At 37.6% G+C, this 17926-nt stretch overlaps 1 protein-coding gene across 4 annotated transcripts in view; it reads right to left on the bottom strand.

Moving 5' to 3' along the window:
* The window catches only part of LOC134678555 (formin-binding protein 1-like), a 76995-nt gene that overhangs the window by 26916 nt on the left and 32153 nt on the right, over positions 1–17926 (bottom strand). The gene's annotated exons all lie outside the window — the stretch shown is intronic.

Raw genomic sequence — 17926 nt, forward strand, 5'->3', positions numbered from 1 at the left:
ACATGTTTCGGAACCTTTGGTAAACTCAGACACCGCTTTTGAACGCATTTGGTCAGTTTCACAAAAATGGCCTAAATAAAAAGGACATTAGGTAGGTACATACAAAGTAATCGTCAATCCGAATTGACGATTGAGGATTGACCGATCAATTCAAATTAACGATTAGTAATCGTCAATCTTCAATCAGTAGATTTAGAATTAGTTTCGTCAATCGTCAATTCGAATTGATCGGTCAATTCTCAATCGTCAATCGTCAATTCGAATTGATTTTTTGCCAACACTGCTATCATGTAACTGAACCACTTCATGTTTGGGCTCGTTTGATTCGTCTCAACAAGACCTTGGACACAAGTTAGTACTCAGGGTCTGATGATGGAGCTGGACTGTGGCCACGGGTACCAGTCTACCATGTAACTGAACCACTTCGTGTTTGGGCTCGTTTGATTCGTCGCAACAAGATCTTTGACACAAGATACTACTCAGGGTCTGATGATGGAGCTCGAAGGTGGCGACGGGTACCAGTCTATCACATAACTGAACCACTTCGTGTTTGGTTTATCACCTAGTGTCAAAGATCTTGTTGAGACGAATCAAACGAGCCTAAACACGAAGTGGTTTAGTTGCATGGTTGATTGGTACCGGGACCACCTTCCAGCTCCATCATCAGACTCTGAGTATCACCTAGTGTCAAAGATCTTGTTGAGACTAATCAAACGAGCCTAAACACGAAGTGGTTTAGTTGCATGGTTGATTGGTACCGGTGACCACCTTCCGGCTCCATCATCAGACCCTGAGTACTATCTTGTGTCAAAGATCTTGTTGAGACGAATCGAACGAGCCCAAACACGAAGTGGTTTAGTTGCATGGTTGATTGGTACCGGTGACCACCTTCCGGCTCCATCATCAGACTCTGAGTATCACCTATATAGTGTCAAAGATCTTGTTGAGATGAATAAAACGAGCCTAAACACGATGTGGTTTAGTTGTATGGTTGATTGGTAATGGTGACCACCTTCCAGCTCCATCATCAGACCCTGAGTACTGTCTTGTGTCAAAGATCTTGTTGAGACGAATCAAACGAGCCCAAACACGAAATGGTTTAGTTACATGAGAGACTGGTACCCGTGGCCACCTTCCAGCTCCATCATCAGACCCTGTGTGTCTTCAGTGTCAAAGATCTTGTTGAGACGAATCAAACGAGCCCAAACACGAAGTGGTTTAGTTACATGATAGACTGGTACCCGTGGCCACCTTCCAGCTCCATCATCAGACCCTGTGTATCTTCAGTTTCTTGTAACTTGTTTCTTGTAAATAAGCGAGTACCTATAATTTCTTTCGAGTAATATACGTTCATAAGTACGAGTATGGGGCTATTCATAAAGTACGTCGTTTCAAATGGGAGGAGGGGGGGAGGGGGTCTGGACATCGGATGATGGTAGCATGACGTAGGAGGAAACAGAGTCATCCGAAGCATGATTTTTGGATGATTTGAGGGATGGGGGGGTCAAAAATAGATGACGTAATTTATGAACAGCCCCTATGTACATTTGCACTGCATTTAGTATTTTCGTACTTACCAAATAACAGTTTTAGGACTTTATAAGTTAAGTACAGTTAGTGTTGTTATGGTTGATTTCATTATGCTTCGCGAAGGATCAAGAATGTTTAATCCATCATTGTAGTGCGAGTGTGGTAGAAGGGATCGGAATACTGAGCTCGCACGGCCTGCCGCAGCGCGTAAAATACCTAAACTCGCTCAACCCCGAAATGTAATAGCACTCTTAACCTGCTGGAGCAGGGCAGGGCAGGGCAGGGCGGTGCGATCGTGAGAGTGGACGTGGGAGAACTGGAGTGACAACTAAACATGTCGATAAAGCCCCTACCGTACAGCGAGCAGGCCCACTTAGTATGCATTCACTTCGCGCATTATTAAAATTGCAGCTATTTCTGGAGCCATTAAGTTCAGCTCGTATGAGGAGAGAGCTCGCCTTACTAGGGGGGACTGGTGTAACCGCAACTTTTAATTGAAACCTAGTTTTTTTATGGGCATAAATATGAACAGCAGACGTACAAAAGTTTTTTTTTAAATATTAATTTGATCTTATTGATTCAGTTAATTCTTTTATTATTTAATTATTCAAAATATGTTTTAATTGGCACTATTAAGAATGAAAGTAAATTTGATGCTGCAGTCAGATCCCAAACATACTTATAATTTAACTCGCAACAGTAAAAAAATCCATTTTATGTATCATGTGATTTTAAAACAAACGAAAATTATAAATTCGAACGACACTAAAAAGTTTCACGCGGTCTAACATAAAATGCGTTCTCGCGCGCGAGTGCCAACTTGACGTCGCGCTTGATGTATGGAGTCGCGCGCGATAACGCAACTCATGCTAGACCGGCTGGGCCCATTTCTTGAACGGTATTAGGCTAATATGTATTATTAGTCCACAAACTGCCAAATCGTATGGGTTTCCTTGACACCACACTAATAATATTAGCCTAATATTGTTCGAGGAATGGGCCCCAGGATGCCTCATTGGTTTATGCAATAAATTGCATGCAATATTATTTACTTCACCTTGCTATTAAACGGTAGGGGATCTGTTACAAATTTAACACATTATTTTGACACTACACTCAGGTTGCGTCCATCTGATGTTTTTAGCACGAGGAAAGATATATGGTTGGTCATTGTGTTGTTAAAGCGTGTGATGTTGTGGGGAACAAAGCCAAATACAGCATTGAGAAACGTGGCATAAATTAAATAAAATACGCTCGGTGCTAGTGTTAAGTGTGCGCCGTCACGTCACCGGCGGCACAGATTGCAAAATACTGCAGTAGATACGTCACTTTCTATAGTCCCCGTATTGTTATTAGTGTTATTACACTCAAACGTATTACTGCGCCCGCGTTATCCACGATCTAATATGCCCGCTTTTTTTTCCTTCCAGAGACTTAACTGGTAGAACAATAAAGGTAAAAAGTGTGTATAAGCCAATTCTCTCATTTATGTAAAAAAAGACACTAAATAAAGAAGCGCTATCGTTCTGCTCCGCTTTTTTAATTCAGTCCTTTTTTTTCAGTGTCAGGAATGACCATTCAGGCTACTAAAACAAATAGTTATTATAACAATAATAAATGCCATTAGGTAACATCAATTTTGTCTTAAAGGCTGTTGGATTCGGCCGCACGCACGCCCCCCAAAGGTCCGGGACACCATAGTCCTGTGATATGGTAAGACATACATATAAATGCTATTGTAGTATGTAATCTGCGACGTCGGTTAGAGGCGGTCGGTGGGCGAGCAGCGCCGCTGGAATGCGCGCTCGCTTTGCTGGGCCCATCAGAATGCAGAGCACAGTTCGCCTGGTTGCCGACACGTGTACGACTACCAGTTACCTTGGCTAATTATTTCAATTACGTGACAATATGTACTTAGAAATATCCGTGCATATGTAGTCATCGTCTGTTTTGGCAAGACGATGTACAGATACACGCTCACATGCTTAATGTAAAAGAGCAGCCTCGACTGTGTTAAGATTCACCAAAACTATATGATATATAGCGATTATATTAGCGTTGCCCATGTGTAATAACGCTTTTATGGCTATTTTCTTATTGATCTCTAGCAATAGAAATAATAAACGGACAGGTAGGTACGGATGGGGAGCAAAGTTTGATCAAACTTCTTGCAAGTTGCCCTTCTATTATAAGTAATAAGAGATTTCGGGTTAACCGAACGGTTTAAAGACTAAAAATCAATACGACCTAAAACTGTAGGTCCTACCTAAGCTACAAATGAAATGGCACAGCATGGTAGTAGGTACTATTGCCCAAATTGCCCAAGTGAATAATTTTGAATAAGTGTGATTTTTATGAATTTGGGGCAAACCTGAACGCGCACGTTATTAGGGGCATGTCACCGCATACAAATCTATTTATATATAACAAGTCAGAATAAAGCTGGAAGTTTTTCATGTGTTAAAATATCTAATTATATATAGTTATGAACTCAAATAAGTTGATTCATAAAGTTTCCGTGAATTAATATTTCTAATAAAAATACATACCTACATAACAAAATATTTTTTTTAATTTATATACGGCAGTAAATGTGTATGTTTATATTATATATGTAATAAACTAATATTTATTAAGAATAACACGAAAGTGTTTTCTAAATATGCCAAACTGTCATTACGAGTAAGGTCGTGTCATCGCATAGGTACAACTGTGATTAAGAAGTTACAGTAGTATAGCTGAAACTTTAAGGGGCACTTTTATAGGTATGTTCTAAACTTTTGCAGTTATTAAGCTAATTTGCCGAGACTTTGTATAATATCTATTGTTCAGTTATTTTGTTTAATCGCATTGTTAGACGTAGATCACAAATCACAAATCATAAAGGTTCGTTAGTACTTACTGTATAGATAGTATCCCACCAAAAACATAAATGTAAAAAAGGAGAGCCAAGTTCAATACAAAAATTATGCTTGGCTGTGGGGCTCGCCGCAAAAAGAATGGAGATCTAAATGAGTGCCACTGCCAAGTTCTATGCAAAATCCAAATATGTATTTATAGGAACAAAATAACATTATAAACAAGTATTAAACTCTATTTCTTTGCTTTATTGGATACCTATAACAATTGCTGTTATTTAAAAAAATGAGAGATCTTAAAGTAGGTTAGATTTGACTTGGCCAGTTTTCATTATATCAATCATTTTATATATATTGTAATTCTGATAAAACCTGGCCAAGCCAAATCTAACCTACTTTAAGATCTCACATTTTTTTAAATAACAGCAATTGTTATAGGTATCCAATAAAGCAAAGAAATAGAGTTTAATACTTGTTTATAATGTTATTTTGTTCCTATAAATACATATTTGGATTTTGCATAGAACTTGGCAGTGGCACTCATTTAGATCTCCATTCTTTTTGCGGCGAGCCCCACAGCCAAGCATAATTTTTGTATTGAACTTGGCTCTCCTTTTTTACATTTATGTTTTTGGTGGGATATCAATACTTTTTGTAAAGAAAACTAGGCAGGTATTGAGATTTAATGTTTTTTCTTGTGTTTCCGCTGTATGGTTTTTACTTCTGTTCTTTGTATAATTATGTGGTGCCGCGCGCCGCCGACGACACACCGTTGGCCGGTTGTTTAGAGCGTATTACAAGTTTTTTGTATGGGGACACCACTTATTTTTTGACTAAACTTTATTTTAATATAGCAAATTTAATAATAATACATATATTGGGGTAGTTTCAAATATATGCTTGTAACGGTTCCAACGCTACAATAAAAAAATATTTTTTTGTATGGGGACCCCCCTATTTTTTAACTTTTTTTTATTTTTAGATTTTTTCCTACGCTTACACACAATAACCGAGCTGGATTCCAAATTTCATCCTTCTAGGTCATCTGGAAGTAGGTTAGGTTTAGGTACTTATATGTCAGTCCCAATAAAAAATGGTTTCGTTGTATGGGGACCCCCCCTATTTTTAAACTTTATTTTATTTTTAGATTTTTTCCTACGGTTACACGCAATAACCGAGCTGGATTCCAAATTTCATCCTTCTAGGTCATCTGGAAGTAGGTTAGGTTTAGGTACTTATATGTCATTCCCAATAAAAAGTGTTTTTTTTGTATGGGGACCCCCCCTATTTTTTAACTTTATTTTATTTTTAGATTTTTTCCTACGGTTACACACAATAACCAAGCTGGATTCCAAATTTTATCCTTCTAGGTCATCTGGAAGTAGGTTAGGTTTAGGTACTATAAGTCATAAGTCAGTCTTAAAATTTACGACTTTTTGACCTTCATACCTTTATAACCGTTTGAGCTAGCTTCATGAAATTTGGGCTTCTAGATATCCTTATGGATATAATTAAACACACGTAGTTTTATGTGTTTACGTCAAAGATGTTTTGAGTTATAGAAGGGTCAAAAGTGGAACCAAGTGGTTCGTGTAATATTCATACATCGTTATCGCGGGAGCAAATACGATTTGACAATACTGAAAGATTATAAAAAACAGTCAAAAACAGAAATGACATTCGTATAGAGAAACGTTTATACCTACGACCTTAAAATGTATAATTATTTTATTGAATATCAATGCTATCTTACCTCCATACTTGACTTGATTGGTACTTAAAAAGATTACCTATTAGGTACGCAACCTTATCAGTCAATTTAGACATTTGTCAATCTTGACTGATCTTTATTTGTAACAACATAATCAAATAGAAGTTGCCTTTAAAATGCCTCGAAGGAAAATAACATGTGATGAATTTGTGGGGTTGTTTATACAGGATTATCCTGAGCTAGAGGCTCGCGATACAAATCTATTTTGCTCGAAGTGCAATATTAGTTTTTGTAAAACTAAATCTTCCGTGAAACGTCATTTTAACTCTGAAAGACACACTTCTCTCAAAAAAGATTTTAGGTTGGAACTGACAAATATTCTAGTAAGCTGTAACATACCGTGGTCTCAAATAGAGAACCCTGTATTTAAAAATTTCATTGAAGATTGTGTATCTGGAAAATTTGAAAAAACTGTTCAGGTCCCTTCAGAATGTTTGCTGAGGCAGACTTGCGTGAATGAATTATACGACAAAGAGATGGATATAATTAGAGACGAATTAAAAGACGCGTATATATATGTAAGTGTTGATGAAACCACAGATGCTATAGGTCGTCAAATCGCTAACGTTATAGTAGGTGCTATGCTTGAAGATGATGTTGGAACTCCACACGTGCTGTCAAGCAAATGTTTAAATGAAACGAACAATATCAGTATAACTAATACTGTAAAAAATGCCCTGGATGATTTGTGGGGCCCTGGTCACAATAAGCATGACAAGGTGTTGTTGTTATTGACTGATGGTGTGGGGTATATGTTGAAAGCTGGCAGAAATTTTAAAACACTTTTTCCGAACATTGTCCATGTTACATGTTTAGCCCATGCTCTTAACAGAGTTGCCGATCAAGTTCGTGTTCTTTTTCCAGAAGTTAACCTATTAATTTCAAATGTAAAGAAAGTATTTCGCAAATCTCCGAAAAGAGTAAAAGCATTAAGAGAAATGTTTAATGGAATTCCTTTGCCTCCAAACCCAACAATTATTCGCTGGGGAACATGGATCGAGGCTACCACTTACTACAACAAGTATTTTGATGAAATAAAAAGCGTTATAGACACATTTCGTAATTCAGACGCACAGTGCATCGTCAAAGCAAAAAAATCTTTACTCAGTGCAAAAGTTCGAAAAGATGTAAATTTCATAGCAAAGTATCTGCAAGTAATACCAGATGCTATAAATAAACTGCAGTGCCAAAATCTATCTCTTAGTGAAAGTTTGACCATAGTACAAAATACATACAAACATATATCCAAATTAATTTTGAATAAAGATGGAAAACAGATTTTAAAAAAGTTCAAAGTGGTTTTGCAGAAAAATGCCGGATATGAAGTTATGAAAAAAATGTGTGAACTGATATCGGAGAAGGAGATAGTACTAGATTCAACGATATATCGTTCTACATTTGATTACTTCCGTCGTTTTAAAAACGCACCCATTACAACAGTAGCAGTCGAAAGATCATTTAGCCAATTAAAATGGATATTTACTGCACGACGCCGCAGATTAAGAGTAGAAAACATAGAGAAAATTTATGTCGTATATTACGAAAATCACTTAAGATCAACAAAAATTAAATAATGTTGTACAAAATAAATCATGAATATTAATTTGATATGTCGATTCCGGGTCATTATTTACTAACAGAGTGTAAAGCAAGATTTATGAACATTATGCAACAAAAACTTCGTGCTATGTATGATGAACTTCTTGGAGGCTTATAATGTGTAGGCAGAAAGGTCTGTTTTTACTAAACGGGCAGTCTGTTTTACCACTTCTTTAATAAATTTATATTTGCTCCCGCGATAACGATGTATGGTAATATTACACTCGGCGCTGGCTAGCCAGTTTCTTTGCTTGAACTTGGCTTGACACGCTGCCGCGTGTCTAGATTTAGATAGATGTAACAAGTTGTGTTTAAACAAAAGTGTCCCGCGTCTACGACAGCTCGCAATCCGTTCATATTTGGCACACATGCGTCACGTGTGTCGTTGAACCTGTCAAAGCATCGTCGACGATGGAAGGTCGTCAGCGGTAATTGCTACATGTCGCGGCACGCGATAACCAAACATTAGCGTTAGTGATATGTGCTGATATGTCCAACGGCAATTTTGAGGACATAGTGATAGATCTTTATCGGTTGTTTGACCGGACAACTTGCTATATATTTCTGTTAGGGTAGACTAGGCGTAAATTTAGTCTTTGTGTCTGTGGAGCTTTTTACCGGCCAGCAGAGGTGCGATAGTTGATGCATATTTCAGAGAAAACCTTTGCGACCACGTATCTATCTCTCGTATCACGTATATATCTCTAGAATGGGTCCACTCCGATTTAATCGTTCCGGGACAATTCCGTCACAGATCCAAAAATGGAACAGGGTCAGTTTGCTTCGCACTCAAATTAATTCTTCAACTAACAGTTTATCTTAAACGCAATAATGCAAGGTCATCAACTCATCATCAATATCATCTTCATCAAATCGATGCATCAAACAGTTTTCACTCAAGCTAAATATACGCGACTATATAACTGTATGCGCTATCAACATTGTTATAAGAATACTATATGTATTATGATGGTAAGCATTCCGAATGATAGGTACATATAGATAAAAGAATCCAAATAATCCCGCATACAGTTGTCCCGTAAATACATGTTCATTTCTAAAAATAAATAAATAAATATTGGGGACATCTTACACAGATCAACCTAGCCCCAAACTAAGCAAAGCTTGTACTATGGGTGCCAGGCGACGATATACATACTTATATAGATAAATACATACTTATATACATAGAAAACACCCATGACTCAGGAACAAATATTAGTGTTCATCACACAAATAAATGCCCTTACTGGGATTCGAACCCAGGACCATCGGCTTCGCAGGCAGGGTCACTACCCACTAGGCCAGACCGGTCGTCTTGATTTAATAAGTAAATTTAATCCCACCACATAATATACATTTTCACCACACCAGCTCGGAAAGGCTTACTTTGCACTTCAAAAACTGATAGCAAAGTTGCATTTTATTCACATGTGAGGCAAAGTAACCAAATGCAAATTTTGAGTTGATTTCTTATGTTTGCTGGTAGAATTGACTTTTAAATGATGACTTTGGATAAATATTTAATAACATTCATTTGGATTTGATTTGGTTTGATTTTGTTTGATATTTTACATTTAATATTTGCTTCGGATTGGTGTGTTGAAAAATTTTGTGTTTCACTCGGGGGCAAATTTTTGTTTAACCCTCGTGCTTTGAAACCCTCGCAACGCTCAAGATTCCATTTTTCGAACCACTCGCTACGCTCGTGGTTCAATTTTGGAATCTTTCACTTGCTCGGGTATCAATATTAGCACGAGCGATTAAACAACAACTTTGTCCCCATGTAAAACAAATAACTATTATTCGGATTGACCACTAAACTAGTCGCGGCATTATGTGTAAACACTGGGCCAAATTTCGCTAATTCTTTTTTGTTGTGTTTGTAATTGTCAGAAGGTTCTTATGAAAGAAAAAAAGATATAATATAGGTGAAACGAAGTTCGCTGGGTCATCTAGTAATATGTATAATGCATTCTACATTGTACAGCTATCGGCGACGACCTTGTAATCTCGGTACAAGTATCTAGACGTTTCACTTGAATGCAACTGCCGGGTCGTTAGGGTACGTCAAGACCACAATCAGAGTAAATTTATATACCTACATATAAGAGCAGTTCATTTTTAAACAAACTTGTACCGGCGTGGATTAAATAAGTGATAATACCTACGTTACAAGTGCACAGCTAACTTTATAGGAAGCTAAAGTAAATAAATGATCGAAGACACAGACCTATGTTACTGTTATTACCCCTTTACCGTGATATAGGACACTATACTAGACATAGCAACATGTATAAGAACTAAAAGAGTACGTGTTGCATATATAAAAATGTGCCAAGTTGTCATTCAACTCTTAACGAGTGCATCGCTTCAGGTGTCCGAGATATAAAGGATCTCAAGTTATATTAGAGAGAAGCTTAAAGGCAAGACACGAAGTGAATTAAGTGGCAAATGATGTGTTCCACACAGTGATGCATCATATCCGTTGTCTCCCGTTCGGTATCAATGCGAGTCATGACGGAACTCAGCCGCTACTTTGCAATCGATTTGATCGGACAGTGAGTCACGGTGGAGGAACGCCCTGCCGGCCTTAGCTGATTAGTACTCGTTACTCATCGTTAGTTAATCAGACAACAATACCTATCCCGCCACGATAAGATTACATTAATAGAATCGATAGTGTTGACAGCTATGCTTTAATAATAACTACAAATTATGTCAGTCCGCTTCACGTCGTGTTTAGAAGCCCACTGATACTGACTGTTTATTTATTTTATCTTTATTGCACAAGGAAAATACAAACGAACAAAAGGCGAACTTAATGCTACAAGGCATTGTCGACCAGTCAACCTTCGGGCATGGCAGATAACTTTTGTTACTACTGTAACTGTAACTACTAATCATCCTGGCTGATGGTTAGGCTTCGGCACGTCGCAGAAAAAAAAATTGAAAACCAAACTATGCGTTTTCTAAAAACGAACTCTTTACATACTGAAATATCCCTCACAATGGTATAAATCATATTGCAATCGCATGAGTAGAGCCGGAGCAGCTAACAACTTTCGGATCAGCCCTCGTATTATGAAGATTATAAGGCTAAATCATAAAATTATTTTCTTTCATGTTTATTACTCAATAAAAAATAAAATAACAATGAAGCGATTTAAAGGGAGATGTTCTCATAGGTTATTCCAAGGTTAAGAAAGAAATTGCAAAGATGTACATATTATACTGCAATTGACGGAGAAGCCACGTCACAAGAACGATGCTTTCTCAAAACCAGACGACATGGGTGCGGCCCTTACCATCGAGGGAACACGCACACAACTGCACATAAACTTTGTACGCGAGAAATTATTTCTAGAAACGACCTCGCAGTTTTAAAAGGTCATTTTTAAATTACGTGTTTCTACCATTGACGTATAATATCTAAGGACTGGCCTTCCAGGCAATAAGAATGGGGTCAGTATATACTCACCGTGACACCGCTACAGCGCGATTGGTTAATGAGTTCGCATCACGCGCGCGATTAGTCGCAACTAGTTGCTTTAGGCTGCACGATTGGCTCGAATTCATGGGTGACACCGCTGAACTAAATAGTATGGTCAGCAAAGAAAGTGGTCTACCACTTTTCGACTCTATCAATCCGATGATAGAGTCGAAAAGTGGTAAACCACTTTCTTGGCTGACTGTACCATTTTTAGTGCCCGTAAGGCCAGTCCTTAGATATAATACGTCGATGGTTTCTACGTGCTACGCTCATGCGTCCTCATGCGTTGCGTGCGTGCAGTGGCGCATTCAAAAGTACATTTAATAATGAAGTGCGTGGGTGCTTCGCAAACTATACTTGCACAAGCGTTCTCTTTTGCGTTTGAGTGTCACTTTGACGTTTGTGAGCCCGTCCAGCCAACACCGACAAGGGAGGAGGGACAAGTTTTGCTCTCACTTTATGTAATTGCTTGCACAACACACCAGTTGACATAGTTTACTTATAGGTAACGACACCCAAAGTACGGTGGCCAAGTTACTTTCATATTAATGAACTAAATACTTAGAGTATTTAATAACTGGAGTGGCCATTAAGAGCTTACCCCTCTGCCGAAAAACTTGCACAATTGTGCATACATTTGTATGGATGACCTTACGTACAAATCATGTAGAAATAGTAGTACATTTGACGTCCCTTCCCCCGCAAAAATCGGCAGACTGTTTCGTAAAGAAAACGACGGCGATGACATCCTCAGTTACTAAATGCTCTAAGACTAAATAATATAATCTACTAATTTGAGCCACAATGAAATTTTCGGTTATATGAGAACGTAATGCATTAGAAAAATATCCAAATTGAACGACGCTAGAACTTGCATCATGACGGTAATGTTCGCTAAATAAAGGTAAATAGAACCTTGAAGTGTGAAGTCTATGACTTTGTTTGTACACAATCTGGCTTCACCTGCTAAGTACTTGTTTCGTTTTTGTGACGCTGACTGATCTATCAGGCGTATTCTTTTAATAACAGGATAAGAATTATTCCTGGATTAGATATTGATCTGATCAGTCACAGACAAAAGTGAAATTTCTTCAACCATAAACCACTTTTGGCACTCAACTATTTGTATGACTATTACTGTGTTTTATACACACATTTTATAATAGATTTATATAATGCAAAATATCTGAATACAAATGAAATGATACTTCAGTAAAACCTAATATTATTATACAAACAATTGACAACAACATGGACTGGACTACATATATAGCTTTAGGAATTGATTCGTCCGACAGACACGAAAATAAGGTCAAAGCGAATACATATACCCAATATGGCTGTTAGTAAGTCTAGCGACTAGTCTGCGTGGCGAAGTATTGATTTAAGCTACATGAAGCTTATAAAACTCATAATAATTCATTTAATGGCTACAATCGTTGGTGTGGTTAAAAAGTAGCATTATACCGAATACGAATTATATTATATGCAACGCGTAACTACAAATTACACGGAGATAACTAAGAGTACAAAAACACCGCGTAAATACACGCTAAATTTAATTTTATCTACTTAATGTTTACTGATACCGTGATTGATAACCAGACATCGTACATTTTCCAGCATTTTTGGTGCAGCGGAGTGGTGTTAACGGAATTTGTATAGATAATTTCAACTGAAATGGTAAATTAAGGTTAATATTAACGTAATTAACGCGAATTAATCATTAGGGTTGAAATTATTTATAGCAGTTCCGTTAACACCACACCACTGCACCAAAAATGCTGGAAAATGTACGATCATTGTTGATAACTACTGAATATATTTAGTGTAATTGTGCTAATGTGCTTTTATAAATTATGTACATTTGCACTTTTGTTCCATTCTGTTGCTAGTTTTACTAATTTTTTTTTATTTATCTCCTAATACAAGGATATGCGAGGTAATATAAGTTTAATCTGGCGGCTGTTGATATATGCTACAATTATATACGTATACAAAATATCTCACTGATTTAAAAAAGAGTATCTCTCTTTTTGCCCAAAAATTTTGAGAAGTGCATCAGACGCGATCTCAAACTGATTTCTAAATCGGTAGGCGTGAGTCAGGGGCAGTGACGTCACGGGGTGCCGGGTGATACGCACCCCTGCGTCACCGTCACCCCGGCCGGTGAGTCATCGCCCACCTCCGCTCCGCCGCGACAACACATTTCGACTAAAATAAATAATAATTGATACCAATACCCAAGGTTTGTTGTAGTTCGATAAACGCGAAACGATTTGTTTATAATTGTTGTACAGCGGACCGCAAAACTGAATGGACAAATTTTGAATGAATATATTTTAATGATTTCGCTGTATTGTCATTTATAATTTTTTTACGGAGACTAGGACTCAGTGGCTTATTTTCGACAATTTTTATTTGTCACATTTTTTTTACGTTTGGCTAAATGCTAATTTAAATCGTAAGTAATAAAAAGTCATCGTTTTGCAAGATACGTTCCAGATCGGTGGGGTTTGCAATCGAGCGCAACTTACAAGAAATAAATGCAATTGACTGACCTTCGGCGTAATCTGGCTAACCAAACTTAAAAATACATATATTAAATATGTTAGTCTGAAATCGACACATGGTATATCCAACACCAACACTTATTTTGAATATTTAGGTTGCAACAAAATTGATCTTAATACTGTGTTAACTATTATATATCGATTCTAGATATTAAGGCTGGTTTCTAATTAAAAATGAGGTGAATAGGGATGGCGCGGGAGTGAATCGGGATAAATTAATAAAAAACTTTCCACTGAAATTGTATCATATAAAATCTAGTAAAAGGTAGACGTTATTAGGTTAATAGGTATTACATAGTTTCAATCGCAGAATATAATTTATGTGGATAGTTTATTTTAAATCATCTGGTAGGTCTCATTCCAGGTTTTATCCCTATTCAACCCCGCCATCCCTATTCACCCCGGTAGACGGTACCATTTGCTTTAAATTGCACAAATATTTTCATAACCAACGCTAAATAATTTTATAGATGATACTTCGATGCCATGTTCTATGAGATTCCAGAGTACATCTACTACACCACCGTTACGTGACATTAAATATAAAAAAAAATATTATAAAATATACGAAAAAGGCATTCAGGATACATAATCGTGTTTTTTGGCCGTACAGGAACTTAGTCGAAGACATTCTTTTATTACGGCAAGCGGGTTTATAAGCTCAACACGGTATTTTTTGTAGCGTTTTTTGTATATTTTTACCTGTATTTTAGGCAACTTGGGTCTGTTTTTATTTGAAACCGGATAAATATTTTGTTTGATAAAAATATTTAGGGTTTCACATGTTAACCCCCTTATTCATAAACGTTTACTAAAGTTGTAATGTAAGTAAGATAATAATATTAATAATCGTTTGTCCCTTTCCAACGCATTGATATGATGGAAAGGGACAAACGATTATTATCGGCTTGTGAACTTTAGTAAAGGTTTATGAATAAGGGAGTAAATGGTTAAACATATCGAAGAAACAAATTTATTCAGATCGTACATACACTTTCCTTTTTATGCAAACTTTCAACAATTAATGCACCGCGCGTCTTTGGGGACAAAAGAGCTGGCAGCTTCCTCGCTCGACGAATAAGCAAGGGGGGGTAGGGACAATTCAGCGAGGAAATGATTGTTATTTATTGATTAATTTTGATACTTTTAAGTTATTATTTTAGGGATGTATATACCATTAACTACTTTGTATACTTGAACATTTATAACACTACAAAACTACAATAAATAAACAATTTCAGGAAAATAATGCTTAAAAGTGTTGAGCGGTGAGCGAGCGTTGCCCCTGGTGACCGCAAAACGACCCTCATTCATTGCAAAGTTAAAACTCTGAGTGGGAATTTAAACTTTAAATATCTTATCTTAATTTGTTATTGACATCTGCGCACATTCCCCTCGCGTGTAATTTTATTGATACGAGCGAGATGCACAGTTAACAGTATAAAATATATAACATATTAAGTTAGAAGTTCGAATAGGCCTTCTGCTTCGATACGGCATATCCGGCAAGTACTTATTCAAATTCGTCAGTCACGTACAAACTTCTTAACTTTTGGCACTTTCTATATACTGCTGTATTTGTACGCCTCACGTTTAAACAATAAAATTTAAAATGCTGTTATCAAGAGTGGTTTCTTCGTGACAGATAAATAGCTAAGCCGTGGAATTTAGTTATCATGTACAGATCTTACAATACTAAATATAATAACCGTATTCCTACCTTAGTACGTCTAAGCTAACTGTACCGATTATAAAAGAACTAAGTGTGGAAGTCTAATAGTCGTCCCATTTCATAGAAATTTAACATTTATGATAACATTTTCACACTTTGTCATTGCAACTGCCACGCAGTCAGCTTGGGTCCGACTCTATTTGCCTAGTAAATTTAAATAACATTTTTGTTTGTGTAAGGTATACCGGAAGATCGGATGGAGGGGAAGATCGCATGATCGCAATCAGAATTTAACATAAGCTACGTAAGGACACTAACGACATCTCTTCAATAATCATGAAAACAGAATTGCATAATACTCATAGCATAACGTGTATCTAAAGCCAGCCTAATATCCCATGTATATGTATGAGTATTACCTTACCGACAAACCAGCGTTTGAATAAAGGTCGGTATTCCAATAACAGTAAAAATTCTACTGCCTGTGGCTTTTAAATCAGTGTAAGTATTATGTCGGCTATCATTGCACCGATTGCATATAATTTATTTTGCTCGGCAAGATAATCATCTCAGTAAATTGCCCTTGCTTGAATGCGGGACTCGACAATGTAAATACCATTCAAAGTGGACGGACTGCGTACATTCCGCGTAATCACATCAATACGTACCTACCTGGGCTACATGCCTTTGCTAGTTGCTACCAAAGTCAATATCCAAATCCAAATTCCACGGGTTACACAAAATCTTATCTTATCAAATTATACACTATACACCTAAACGAGACTAGAACGCAAAATAACTAGTGTAATATTTAGCCTATATCGCAATTAGTCTACATCACGAAAGGTCTAGAATGCAAAATGACCACTTTTTTATATCACACAGGTAGGTTAGGTTCGTAAGCTATCTTCAAATGGCCGAAGGCCAAACCGCACAGAATAGGAGCCCCGCGGTAGCGGGCCTCCGTCGACATCGCTAATGTAAAGATAAAACGACGGAAAATGATGTAGACATTTTGCGTTCTGGACCGTTCGCAATGTAGACTAAGAGCGATATAGGCAAAATGTTACACTAGCTATTTTGCGTTCTAGACCGTCCGCGAATAACCCGCGGGAAAGTTTAATAATTTACAGAAATATCAAAATCGTCTAGTTGTCGTATTAGTCGTATAATATACCTATGACTCCATGAAAATATTAAGAAACAATTTTAGAGACCTGTCGTGTGTGGCATTGTGAGTCAGTTTCTGGAGACATATTATCTTCGATTCCTGATAGCCAGCTCGTCAAACAGACGTATTAGACACGGTGACTAACGTCATTCCATAGACACGAAAAGGAAGGTAAATATTTGTTTGTGTCCCGTTAATAAATACACAAGGAGAGTTTTGATACAGTTTACTGAGATGGAGTAAAAGACAGATCCTAATATACTCGTGAACAACCTACGGATTTGAACTATGTATGTTCGCTAATCGGTCTGCAAGTTTCAGTTTCGCGGTCGAGAATCCGAAGGCCTCCGCAGACAATGGCTCGGCAGGATTTAAAAGCAGACTCGTTAAAGTTACGCGTCGGAGACGGGGGCTAGGCCTAACGAGTCGCCACCACTGGCCGCGTATCCCCACAGTTTACTGAGATGGAGTAAAAGACAGATCCTAATATACTCGTGAACAACCTACGGATTTGAACTATGTATGTTCGCTAATCGGTCTGCAAGTTTCAGTTTCGCGGTCGAGAATCCGAAGGCCTCCGCAGACAATGGCTCGGCAGGATTTAAAAGCAGACTCGTTAAAGTTACGCGTCGGAGACGGGGGCTAGGCCTAACGAGTCGCCACCACTGGCCGCGTATCCCCTCTGAGCCAGAAACATGCACTTTGCTAGTAAAAATATTATTCATTTGCGCTAACGTACTCGTGCGTTCACCATGCGATTTTTTTTTTCACAAATTTTTATTAGGGTGAACGAGCCAAAGGGAGTTAATGCTCTACTTCTACGTAAACTGTCTGTCCGTCCGATCATTAATCTACAAATACGTCATATAGGCGGCTGTGACATAATATATAGGCATCGTTATGGCGAATAATAAGTCAGGTGTACATACATACAAGTAGGTACTTGTTATCTTTTTAGGGTTCCGTACCCAAAGGGTAAAACGGGACCCTATTACTAAGACTTCGCTGTCCGTCCGTCCGTCCGTCTGTCACCAGGCTGTATCTCACGAACCGTGATAGCTAGACAGTTGAAATTTTCACAGATGATGTATTTCTGTTGCTATAACAACAAATACTAAAAACAGAATAAAATAAAGATTTAAATGGGGCTCCCATACAACAAACGTGATTTTTGACCAAAGTTAAGCAACGTCGGGAGTGGTCAGTACTTGGATGGGTGACTTGGGTGGGATGGGTGATGGGTGGGGTTTTTTGCTTTT

This window comes from Cydia fagiglandana, chromosome Z (assembly GCF_963556715.1).
Source record: "Cydia fagiglandana chromosome Z, ilCydFagi1.1, whole genome shotgun sequence".
Taxonomy (NCBI): Eukaryota; Metazoa; Arthropoda; class Insecta; order Lepidoptera; family Tortricidae; genus Cydia; species Cydia fagiglandana.